We start from the raw sequence: 13,417 nt of genomic DNA on the forward strand, positions 1-13,417 counted from the left end.
TACCATTTTGCAGTGCTACCTATTGAGAAGTAACCTGCTCCGTGTTATAGTGCTTTTTGTATTCTCCTTCAGACTTAATAACCTACTACCTTCCTTATCGACCTTATCATATCCTCCTGCAGGGTATCACTCTAAAAGCATATAACGTGCTATAGTCTATGATATTATCGAAGCTTTAGATCAGTGGTTATTAAGTCTGGAGGGAAGTTATAGTACTTTTCGTCTTCTCATTCCAAATTAGTAACCTACTTTCTTCCTTATCGATTCTATCATATCCTCCTGCAAGCTATCACTCTAACAGCGTAGACGTGCTATAGTCTATGATATTATCGAAGCTTTAGACGAGAGGTTATTAAATCTGGAGAGAAGATTTTGTGTGGAAGAGCCTGAGAATAAACCCATACTTAAAGTCCTTTTTGCGAACGAATGGTTTGGTTCTACTAAGATTCGAACCTATCACCATTCGCTTGTCAAAGCGGACTCTGTAACCTTGCGGCTACGAAGCTCGACGATATGCCATAAATTCTAAAAAAATCTCTAGAATTATTCAAGCGACACGTTTATGACTGTTAAGAAACAGTTGTTTTAAGAATCAAATTTATTTAGAATCAATCCTGGCCAAATATGCCAAAAGTACCCGACTTTAGCTGATGTAAATAAGAAGTGAATGTTGAAAAAAGCTACCTATAATAAATAGAAAGAAATACCACTAATCAAACTGATTTTGCCCAGTTTGATTATGAAAATATTAAAAAAAAAACCTAAATTAATCCACCTAGCGGTCAGACCCAGCCTTTCTCATTCAAACTTTTATTTGTAAAAATAGATTTACATGAACGCTCCAATAATGTATATTCACTCTTTAGGTTCTAAAATATTGATGTTGTAATCTATACATATAAAAAAATTGTAGGTCTGTCTGTTTGATCCATGTAGGCACGAAAACTACCGAACCGATCGACGTGAAAATTTGTATGTAGGGGTTTTTCTTCTGGAAAGGAGGGGCCCAATACAAATGAAACATAAATTTCTGCACAACTCAAGGACAAACCAAGCAAATGAAACCGAATTTGGCATGTGGATGTTTTAAAGGGTGACAAATATGTCCACAATGGTTCGACGCCCCTTCCTCTTCTGGAAGCACATGTTTCTGCACAAATTTCTGCACATCTCGCGAACTAGTCAACTAAATGGGACCATATTTGGCAGGTGAATGATTTTAGTGTTAACAAATATGTTCCATAATCGACCTCAGCCAACATTTTGGATTGTAAGATGGCAACTTCCGGTTTCTGGAAAAAAGCCAAAAATGGACGATTTCACTCAATGTAAAAATATTCGGATAAAGAATGATACACAGGAGCTAAAATGGACCACAGATACCATTTTGAATTCTAAGATGGCGACTTCCGATTTCGGAAAAACGGCGGCAAACGACCAAATACCAGCCAATATGGGTATTTCTGGAATCGTAATGATTATAAATACCATTATAAATTGTAGGATGGTAACTTGTGGTTTCTGGAAAACAGCCAAAAATGGCCGATTTCCGTCTAACATGAGTATCTCCGGATCTAGAATGATACATAGCAGCTGAAATCGACCGCAGATCTCATTTTAGATTCTAGGTTGGCGACTTCCGGTTCCTGGGAAATAGCCGAAAATGATCGAATTACACCCAATATGGGTGTTTCTTCAGCCAGAATGACGCTCAGAGGCCAGAAATTATCTTAAATCGTCCTCGCAACATGCCCTGCTCAACGTATCCGTACAGCTTTGGTGACCTTCTGGATGCTGGGTTCACCGTAGAGTTGCGCGAGCTCATGGTTAATTCTCCGTCTCCAGACTCCGTTCTCCTGTACACCGCCAAAGATGATTCTTAGCACCCGTCGTTCGATAATCCAAGCGCTCGCAGGTCCTCTTCAAGCATTGTCCACGTCTCATGCCCGTAGAGAACAACCGGTCTAATAGGCGTTTTGTGCAAGGTGCATTTTGCGCGGGGACTTAGACGTTTCGACCATAATTTCTTGTGGAGCCCATAGCAAGCACTCCTCCCGCTGATAATTCGTCTCCTAATCTCACGGCTGGTATCGTTGTTTTCAGTCACCATTGAGCTAAGGTACACGAACTGTTGATTAACACAATACTACCTAAGCGTGTCTTGTTACTCTCAGCACCACCCGCTAGCATGTACTTCGTCTGCACTTTTCGGACATTATTGACATCAAAACACTTCGGGGCACTAACATCGACTCGGACCACTACCTAGTGATGGTGAAATCTATCTGTTGTGAACAACATACGGTACCGTAGCCCACCAAGGTATAATATCACACGGCTGAAGCAATCCGAAGTTGCCGAAAACTATGCACTTTCTCTCGAAACTGCACTGCTAGAAGAGGACGAGCTTGAAGAAGCCCCTCTAGATGTCTGCTGGAATAGCGGCTAGCGGAGAACGTCTTAGGTCGCGAAGCACCGAGTCGACGTAACGAATGATTCGAGATGTTAGATGAAAAGAACGCAGCGCAGGCAGTAATGCTGCGAAGAGCCACCTGTCAGAACGTGGAGTGATACAAACAGAAAAAGAGACACTCTTCCAACTCTTCCAGGATTAAGTGCCGCCAGGAGGAGGAGGAGTGCGAACACCTACAACAGTTGTACCGCTCTCATGAAACACGAACACTTCGAAGCACTTCGATAAACATCTAAATGGCGTACAGGCATGTCTGGTCTCCTGTGACGCAGGAGACTCTGTCGGTGCAGCAAGCGAAAGAGATGTGCCACTCCCATCGATAGGCGAAGTTAATGCTGCTATCCGGCGGCTTAAGAACAACAAGGCAGCTAGAAAAGGACGGTATCGGAGCGGAGCTTCTCAAGATGGGCTCGGGTAAGTTGGCCAGTTGTCTGCATCGGCTGATTGTCAAGATTTGGGAAACGGAATGCCTACCGGAAAAGCGGAAAGATGGGGTTGCTTGCCCTATCTACAAGAAAGGCGACAAGCTAGATTGTGAAAACTACCTGAATGCCGCTTACAAAGTAATATCCCAAATAATTTTCCACCGACTGTCACCACTAAACAACAGATTGGTGGGAAGTTACCAGGCCGGCTTCATGGAGGGTCGATCCACAACGGACCAGAGAACTTTACTCTGTGGCAGATCCTCCAAAAAGGCCGCGAATATAGAATCCCTACGCATCATCTCTTCATCGACTTCAAAGCCGTTTATGACACGATTAATCGTGAAGAGCTGAGAACGACTTCCCCGGGAAGCTTACCAGAATGATAAAGGTTACGATTGAGGATGTGCAAGGACTTTGACAAGGTGATGGTCTTTTCTGCCTACTGTTCAATATTGCGCTAGAAGGTGCTGTGAGACGAGCGGGAATAGGCACGATTTTCGTTAAATCCGGACAATTAATCTGCTTTGTGGATGACGTGGGCACTGTCGGCAGACCGTTTGAGGTGGTGGCAGATTAGTACACCAGACTAAAATGTGAAGCAAAGAAGATTGGATTGAGAACGACATTCGAAGTTGCTGAAAACCACCTTCGTGATTTAATCTGATGTATACTGAAATTTTGCAGGATGGCACAAACCTGGAAAACCCTAAACAATCAGAGAATGTTGGGAAATTTATTTTTAAATCAAGCAATAGCAAAGAAAATTGAAAAACCATCTTTATTTTGGTCATTAGCGCTGAAACGGATTTATTTCGACATAAAAGTCTAGTACGGAACCTCTAGTATTTGATTGCATACAAGTGCTGAACATATTCAGAAAATTGATTTTATATTTCAAAGAATGTCAGGGAAAACAAGGAAATTTCATTTTTAAAACTAGTGAAATATCGGCTAAACTAATAGAGTTAGATGCTTGATGTCAAAGAACAACTTGTAGAGTAGACTTCAATGTTTAATTAAGTTAACTACAAAATCCATGTTTATCACACATTTCAGACAGAAAATTGCAGTTTAGTTCTCAAAAAACAATTGATTTCACATTTAATCCTTACTAAGTGCTTCTTAATTTCTCTAGTTGGACGTTTTTAAGACACTATTGATTACGAAATTTTCTCAGCTTTCCAACGAAACCAACAGAATTGAGCTAGCTATCACACTTCTTGTGCTAGACCACATTAAAGGCAAACATAACCAAAAACTGAAAAAATGAATAACTCTGCAGTAGTTGAATTTTGACAATATGCGTAGAAGGGTTTTTTTCATCTGATAGGGTCCTCTATCACCCCTTGAAGAATTTTAAGTGAGCTACCTAACACCCTGTATAACCCCTTAATGTCAGTATACACTGTGTGGTCTAAACAAGGTTTACCCACAAACGGCCGAAATACAACGAGCTGAACCATACGAAAGGCTGAATTTCAAACCGTTGAAATTCGCCGCTTGGCCCTTTTACATGCCTAAAGAAGTGAATTCGAACAATAGCTGCAAATGGACAGTTTTTAGTATTTGGAATTTTCATTCAACTACTTAAGTTTATAAAAATTTCCGAACTGATTAGTGTTTTGCTTGAACTTTTAGACACACACCAGGACAAAAATAACGTCAATAAAGGTGGTATGGTTCTACACACCTTTTTGGCAAACAATACGGCATGTTCTCAAACGATCTGGCACGTAAAAGGATAAATCCGAAAACTACTCCTCCAGTTTTCCAGAACATTTCATGAAGCAAAGCTTTGCTCCATTGCTCTCAACAGAATAATGCAAAGGATTTCGTAATATTGTTTTTCCATTTCTTCAGGTATGGTTTGCATTTTTCACAGATTTGGTCCAAAAATATTCTATCGTCAAATTTATTGAAGCTTAATGGTACGGATACAGCGATGACTTTTGATTTATAACGATAATAAACAGCATACCGAGACGCTGCTAAACACTTAAAACTGGATAAAAAAAAGCGCAACCGGAGCGGCGGCGGCACTCTTACAAATGGAAGCTATCAACGGCAGCTATCGTCTCGCTATGGATGGAATAGCAGAAAGCATCAATAGTAAATATGTGGAAGCTCAGTGCAGCAGGGCAGTTTGCTGATGTCATCGTTGACTGCACACATCATGCACCCGCCATCAGTTAGCGCAATCTTTTCTGTTACAATTACTACCACACTACGGTTATTCCTTCTCTGGACGTTTTATCTTGACTCATTTGTTCGTTTTTCGCCACTAGCGCCGCCATGGCAGTCAACCACCGCTGTTTGGTATATTGTTTTTCACATTTCCACACCCGGGTGCTGATGATGATGATGATGATGGAAGCAACTCATTAGGTGCTACCATTACCCATTAGGCAAAAAAAATCGTTAGTATCGAGGAAAATATTCAGATGCCAAGCCTAGCGCAAGGGTTGGTAACCTAGATCCGGATATGCCGGTTTTCAAGAAAGCACAGTTGCAGGCGACAAGGCCTTTGTGCAATGTGACTGCAGTGCGGAAAGCCCAACCGGAAGGAAAACAAAACGAATTATTCGACTGTCGCGGGAAACTTCGTCTAACTGAATGCTAGGCTTTGTCACACTTCTTAATAGCAGTCCATCTAGTCATGGATGAACACAGAGGATTGTTTGAACTGCTAGAATGTAAAGGTAGACGGTTTGTTTTATTAATTGCTATTTGAAGCATGTTTTGGTAAACTTGGTTTCAGCCAGTATCAAACGATTCAGTTTTTGTGTCTCGCATATTACGATAAAAAATTAGGCTTGAAACAGAGCGCTAAATTGTTTTTGTTTTTTCATCCGGTATGTTACTCGATGAAGTGTGCTTTTTAATGGACTGAATCACCTCGAACGAACATGTGTGGAATACGTGTTCCAAGCGCTTTGATGTTATCTTGACTATGACAGCACTTAGTCTCAAAGCACAGCGAGCAGCTGCCTGTGATAAGATAAAATAATTCGGCACTGATGGTATCGCGTACACATAAGTTGCTATCGTTACTTTTTTTGCTCTGTGGTTCATATTTTATTGAAAAAAAATTTTTTTCGAGCCATATTATCGATACTTCTATTGCTGCTGAGATCTTCTACGATTTTACGGAATTGTGTAATTTTGTTAACAAGTAGAATTTGTGAACCTATGAAACACAATAAATTTGAAAAATCGCCAATAGTCTTGAAAAGCAATAATAAGATATTTTCTTAATTACCCAGACATCATCTGGCTCAAAATCCTTAGCTCGTAAAGTGTGCATCGTACATCGAAAGTTGATTTTGCATTGCTTCAATATTTTCTCAAGCATTCGGGTAAAATATATTCTAGCTAAAAATTGTTCTGTTGTTGATTTCCGTTGATCGAAAATTTGTTGTTATTGTGATAAACATGTTTTATTGCGATATTATCAGTCTTTCAGTATCAAAATAACAAAGTGCTGCTCGGAAAACTTACCACATGGATTATTAACAGGATTTAGTTTTAGCATCCTTGATTGTCAAAGTTCTTGGCTTCTCAGAACAATTGAAGTACCAGTCTTCATTGTCTATACATTCTGTAACATTCGCGTAGGCAGAAATTAAACTAGCATATATGTTACATCAGATTTCGAATCTATTCAATCACTTAATGGATTGCTGTCATCTTAATGTCGATAAATTGATATAACGTAGACCAATTTTGTGATACGTTTTTAATTATTATTTCACTGCACAGCAGTTCAATAAAAAGTTTCATAGTTGAGTTTCCGCGTCATCTCACTTTCATTGTAACTTTATCTAGGGTGTCGAACGTCTTCGTCAGTGGTTTTCTTCTGCCCCAAGCGGTGATATATCAATTCTATTACAGATTATTTAAACTTTATTACCTATATTAATAGAAATTCAATTGATTTTGTAGTTCAGTGAATGCGATTGCAGAAAAATTTTGAACCTACTTGCCGAAAACAAAAACTTACTGACTTTAAAATCAGCTAGTCGTTTTAATTGAGGATTGTAACGATTTCTGTCGGAATATGTTGATCTGAATCCTCAAAAGGATATAAACATTTTATATATTTATTGCACTTTCATCAACGTGATAATTAGTGGATTGCAGAATTGTAACCCTTGGGTTATGAAGGAAAATAATGAATAAGGAGAAATCTTCCATTTCTGAAAGTATGAAGAAAATAGGGGAAAGTAGGTAAAGACGGACACTGCGGGTAAGATGGACACTTTTAATATTTCACAAACTAGAATGTATTATGATAGTTGAGTGATGCGAATACCTTCTTTATAGTGTGTTAATGCTTTTGAGTTGCATTATCGGTTTTCAGCAAGCAAACTGTCAAATTTGTAAGTAAAACAAAGAATATTTTCGTGAACGCGCAATTTGATGTAATTTTTATTCCACGGAAAATAGTGAAAAACTCGTGAAATTTACGTGTTTTCATTTGTTCACAATAGTAAAGTGATTAATTAGTCTTTCCTCGGTTTTCTAGTGAAAATCCAGCAGATTTTCGATGTTCCGATGAAGAGCTACGATCGTTTCAAAAATTTACAACCAGGTCGGGCAAGACGGACACACTAAGGTAGGGAAAGATGGACACACGGATTTTCCAAGAATTTTCACATGTAGCATCTGTTGTGTACTACAGATGTTCACAAAGTACACCCGCGAGAGAAACCAGCAGATATTAATCACTTAGCAGTTAGAACAGGCCATATAGGCGGAAAATTTTCGCCTTCATCGAAACCCATCCTCTCAAACTGTTAACGTGATGTATAGATGGACTCCAATAACGTAGAGTAATGTATGGCCATCACGTAACACATAAATCAAAAGAATACTTAACGTACTACATATTTTTTGTGAGTGTCCACCTTTACCTTCGTAGTGTCCATCTTACCCACCCCAAGTGTCCGTCTTTCCCAACCATGTCAAAAAACAGCAATTTTGTAGTCCTAATTTTGAAGTCCCAAAACACATAAAACTTGGAGGAAGCTCATTTATACCAAAAATGATTATGAAAACAAATGACCTTAAGTTTCAAGTTGTATGACTACTGCGATCTAAATAGCAATACCTAAGTAATTATTTAGATTAAACCTTAGGGTGTCCGTCTTTACCTACTTTTCCTATATCTAGACTTTTTTGCTGCCGACTGCATATGACACGAACATATGACATAAACGGAAAAAACGTTTATAGGAATGCTTGTATCGTCACAACACATAGATTTCCCACATCCTGGTGGTAAATCAGGAAGACCAGAAGAAAAAGCTCCAGTTCCAGTGGAATAGCCTTCAGATTTCTAAGCGCTAGTTTAGTGCGTATTTGCAAACTACGGGATTTTAGACCTTAGAAGGCCTCCTCCACGGCTCTACGGTATATATTAATGATATCAATGTCGTCCGCAAAACCAAGGAGCATGTGACATTTTGGATGATCGTACCGTTTCTTTGCACGTTTGCTCTTCGTACTGCACCTTCAAGGGCGATGCTGAACAGTAGGTTAGAGAGCGCTTCTCCCTGCCTCAGTCCATCTAACGTTACGAACGCGACTGATGTCTCGCCAGCTATCCGCACGTATGATTCCGATCCCTCCAGCGTCATACGACTCACCTTAATTAGTTTCGTCGGGAAACCGTGTTCCATCACTATCTGCCACAGATCGTTTCTTTCCACTTAGTCACAAACAGATGGTGAGTCTAAAAGTTATACTCCTTGAACTTATCGAGAATCTGTTGCAGTGTGAAAATTTGATCCGTCGTGGAACGCCTCTAACGGAAACCAACCTGGTATTCCATCAACGAAGAAGGATTCCATCAATGGTCTCAATCTAAAGAACAGGATTTTTTTCCTATATGGACTTCCTCACTGCGACCAGAATCGTTGATCTATTGTGAGATATGCCCGAGTGTTTGCTGTATCCAGCACTCCTATTATTAGCAATACCGCTATTGAGAAGTGGCGTGCTTATTATCATTGTTTTATTCGTGCTTGTGTGTAAATGTGATTTTATATATCCCTTTGCACGCTTATCGGCTCTACTATACCGAGTCTCCTTCCTCCTGCCAAATATTGCCAATTATAATTCCCTGAGGAAGTTTCGTAGTGTGTCCTTCTAGCCAGTTTCATTTAAAAAGGGACTTATTTTTTGATAAGAGGGAGTCACGCAAAGGAATTATAGTATTCAGTGTAAAGAAAGGGTAAGTGGTGGGATGCCTGAAAATAAACCCATGCTTAAGTCCTTTTTCACAGCGAATGGCCTGATTCTACTAAGATTCGAACCCACCATCATCCGCTTGACAAAGCGGACTCTGTAACCTTGCGGCTATGCAGCTCCCCGAAGAACAGGATACGGGAGAGCACTTTGTATGCGGAGTTAAACAACGTATTGCCTCGATAGTTGCAATAATCCAGTCGATGGCCCTTCCCCGTGGTTCTGTGGTTAGCGATGACGGTCGGCTAGCTATTCCACACGGTTATGATATCGGGTTCGTTTCCAGATCAGGTCGAGGATCTTTTCGAACTGGAAATTTTCTCGACTTAACACTGGGGTACGGTGTATCGTTGTACTTATCATACAACATGCAAAATGTGCCGGAAACAATATCGATAACGAATTCTCTTAACTAATCTAGTTGATCGAGACCGTATTAGCCCCCCAGGCTAGCGTGCGATATTGCTATTGCTGCATGAGACCTTCCATTCAGTCGTTCGGCATTTGTTCATCCACCCAGATCCTCAATATGATCTGGTGGATCGCATGGTACAGCCGCTCGCTTCCCGCTCTTAGAAGTTAGACCGGGATACCATCTTCCCCAGTGACCTTGCCGTTTTTCAGCTGGCTGGTGGCTTTACGTCGCTCATAATCCTCATCCTGTCACTCATAATCTTCATTCTGTTCCTGCTTTGCTCATCTCGTACTTCAGTATTTAATAGCGCCTGAAAGTGCTCCTTCCACCTAGCTGCAACCGCCGGTTTATCCGTTAGCAGGCTGTCGTCCTTGTCATTGAACATGACCGGCCCAGGGAAATTCCTGCTTCTTACTCTGTTGGCTATTCTTTAAAAGCTCCGCACGTCGTTTCTAGCAAAGTTGTCCTCTGTGCTGGTGAGCACTTGCTCCTTGTGCTCGCGCTTCTCCCGACGCTGGACTCTGTCTTCGGCAGCTCTTGTCTTCTCTTGTGTCTCTCTGTTCTGACGTGTAGCCACAGTGAGCGGTACAGTACGGTACGGTTCTTATCGTCCGTTGCTCTTTGGCACTCAGTTTCAAACCAGCTGTAACGCTGTCCTCCACGCGTCGTATCTACCACCTCTCTCACAGTCGTTTCAATGGCACTAAATATTACTCCACAGCCCATTTATGTGTTCCACTCATTCCTACTGCTGTCCTGCGGTCTTCAACCCTTCAAACCCCCCCCCCCCCCAACCAGCCTTCAACCGCTGTCTGTTGATACGCATCGTCCTCTCTGTGTAAGATTTCAGCACGTTCGACAACCTTGTGCAGATCTTACAAACGACGAGATAATGGTCAGAGTCAATGTTTGGTCTCCGAAAAAACCCAACATCAATAACATCCGAAAAGTGCCGACCGTCAATCAGTACGTGATCGATATGGGAACAGGTTTCTCCAGTTGGATGCCTCCAGGTGTGTTTTCCAATATTTTAACGTGGAAAATAAGAGTTACATATGACCATTTTCCTGGCCGCGGCAAAGTTTATAAGCCTCAGGCCGTTTTATTGGTTGACGAGTGAAGGCTATACCTTCCAATGACTCCAATTAATCTCCGATGCACAGTGTGGCGAATTGTTCTGTTGGTGCGACAAAACCTCATAACTTCTTAATTGTTGTTTCTACAGTGCTCATGTCTTTGGCAATGTAGTTCAGCATAAAAATATCTTTATAAAAAATGTATTGAGGTAGCTTTAATTTTCTTCCTACAGATGGCGCTAGCATCTATCTCCTGAATAAATGGTGCTAGCGATTTTGTTTCTTCGGAAAACATGCTCATATCATCAATTGACATAAAGTTGTCGAAAACAATAAAATTGTAGGATTGACCGTTAACGAGATATAACTATATTCATTATTCACAAAAAAACCATAGCTCTTTAAATTTAAGTCATAGAATATTGGTGTCCTCGGCAAAGTTGCTCGAATGATTGTGATCTATCTTTAATTTTTGATCTAGATCAGTTTCTACTTACCTAGATCACTTTGTTCGAAAAAAGCCGAACGACTTTTTTCATCTAGACAGAGGCGTTGCGTGGCTGATTTCGTCACATGTGCACCAAACATTTATTTAAGTTTTTTTCCGTGAATAAAAAAAGAAACTCAAACCAAAGTGTTTGATGCTTCAAATTGGAGGGTTTCGCTAGTAGGCTTACTTGATTAAAGGTTATTATATTTCGATAATCGCATATGCCCGGGTATTAGGGAGTAGAGTATCTGTGCAATGCACATGTTGCACAGGTGGACCCGACGCCTCTGCATCTGGAAATCTTTGTTTTAATGGAATATAATTTCTATCTTCTTAAATTCAAAGCAAGGAGGTTTGACATTTTCAGGATTTTTTTTTGGCAGGATTCCTTGTACATTCATGTACAACATGTATTGCTCTAGATTACTATTTGATCTAGATCGCTCAATTTTGAAAGTGGAATTCTTTTTGCTACTCATGTTCAAGTCTAAAGCAGATATCAGACGGAGCAAACATTTGCTATTTTTGGTACGAATTTTATTTGCACAAAATAAAGTCCGTACCAAAAATAGCAAATATTTGCTTCGTCTAATACCTGTTTAAGCGATTTGGTGTCCTTAGATCAGTTTTTAGGTTCGTTTAATTATTTGGATCGTGGTTTATCATCATACCTAAAATGGTTTCAGTCACTCCTTTTCACACGCATACACGTACACATACACATTCGAACCGTATTAATCATGATTCATGATATATAACAAAAAATGAATAAATTTAAATAGATGACAGAAACGTTTATTCATCGCCTTCCAAATCATTTTCAACGTAACGGAGTTTCACGACAGCTTTTTTTTCGTTTCGCGGGTATTAGTTGAATCAAAGTTTGTTCCTTAACTGGACAAAAAGGGATCAGATGAAACAACATACCGTTCAATACATCTTGCATGGTTTCAATTCTGCTGGACTATTGATGTCCCTTAAGCTGGAAGTACAAAGTCAGCAGAACAAAGAGTTAATAGCGTGAAAATTTAGTGCTCATTCGATGCTCATTTAATGCCATACCGCCGAATTTAATGCTCCATCATTTCTTTGAAAAATGTATTTGTTTGCTAGCTTAAGAAAATAGCTAGCAGACACTATACGAAAATAGCATTTTTAGTCACAAAACGGTTCTATAACGGTCAAAAACATTTAATGCTCATTTAATGCTCTTATAAAAACCTGATTTTCATGATAATTTTATAGATTTTGTATAAAATTTTCAAAAATATGACATTATATGAATAGCTTCAATTTTTTCAAACATTTTCTTCTGAAAACAATCAGAATCCTTTTGATACGATTAGATACCAATTAAATGCTCCCATATGCGAGCAGTTTCAATAACTTAGGTGCATTTTTCATTAAATATATTTTTTTTAAATATTGTTCTGCTAGCTTAAGAAAAAAGTTAGCAGAACATTGGCCAGAAACAGCATTTTCAAGCAATAAACTGTTGTAGAATGGTCAAAATAATTTAATGCTCATTAAATGCTCTTGAAATTACCTGATATGATATGATAATGATAATTTTATTGATTTTGTATAAATTTTTCAAAAATATGATAATATATGAATAGCTTCAATTTTTTCAAACATTTTCCTCTGAAAACAATCAGAATCCTTTTGGTACGATTAGATACCAATTAAATGCTCCTATATGCGAGCAGTTTCAATAACTTAGGTGCATTTTTCATTAAATGTATTTTTTTCAGAAATATTGTTCTGCTGGCTTAAGAAAAAAGTTAGCAGAACATTGGCCAGAAAGAGCATTTTCAAGCAAAAAACTGTTGTAGAATGGTCAAAATAGTTTAATGCTCATGAAATGCTTTTGAAATAACCTGATCTTCATGATGATTTTATTGATTTTGCATAGATTTTTCAAAAACATGATATTATATGAATAGCATCAATTTTTTCGAACATTTTCCTCTGAAAACAATCAGAATTCTTTTGATACGATTAGATAACAATTAAATGCTCCCATATGCGAGCAGTTTCAATAACTTAGGTGAATTTTTCATCAAATATATTTTTTTCAAAAATATTGTTCTGCTAGCTTAAGAAAAAAGTTAGCAGAACATTGGCCAGATACAGCATTTTCAAGCAATAAACTGTTGTAGAATGCTCAAAATAATTTAATGCTCTTGAAAAAACCTGATTTTCATGATAATTTCATTGATGTTGCATAAATTTTTCAATAATATTATAATAATATGATAATACAGGAATAGCTTCAATTTTTTC

The 13,417-nt window shown here is 39.0% G+C and overlaps 1 protein-coding gene across 14 annotated transcripts in view; it reads left to right on the forward strand.

The window, feature by feature from the left end:
- Nucleotides 1-13,417, forward strand: part of LOC129721517 (serine/threonine-protein kinase 10) — a 65,329-nt gene that overhangs the window by 2,146 nt on the left and 49,766 nt on the right. The window lies entirely within an intron of this gene.

Source organism: Wyeomyia smithii, chromosome 2 (genome assembly GCF_029784165.1).
Source record: "Wyeomyia smithii strain HCP4-BCI-WySm-NY-G18 chromosome 2, ASM2978416v1, whole genome shotgun sequence".
NCBI classification, from domain to species: domain Eukaryota; kingdom Metazoa; phylum Arthropoda; class Insecta; order Diptera; family Culicidae; genus Wyeomyia; species Wyeomyia smithii.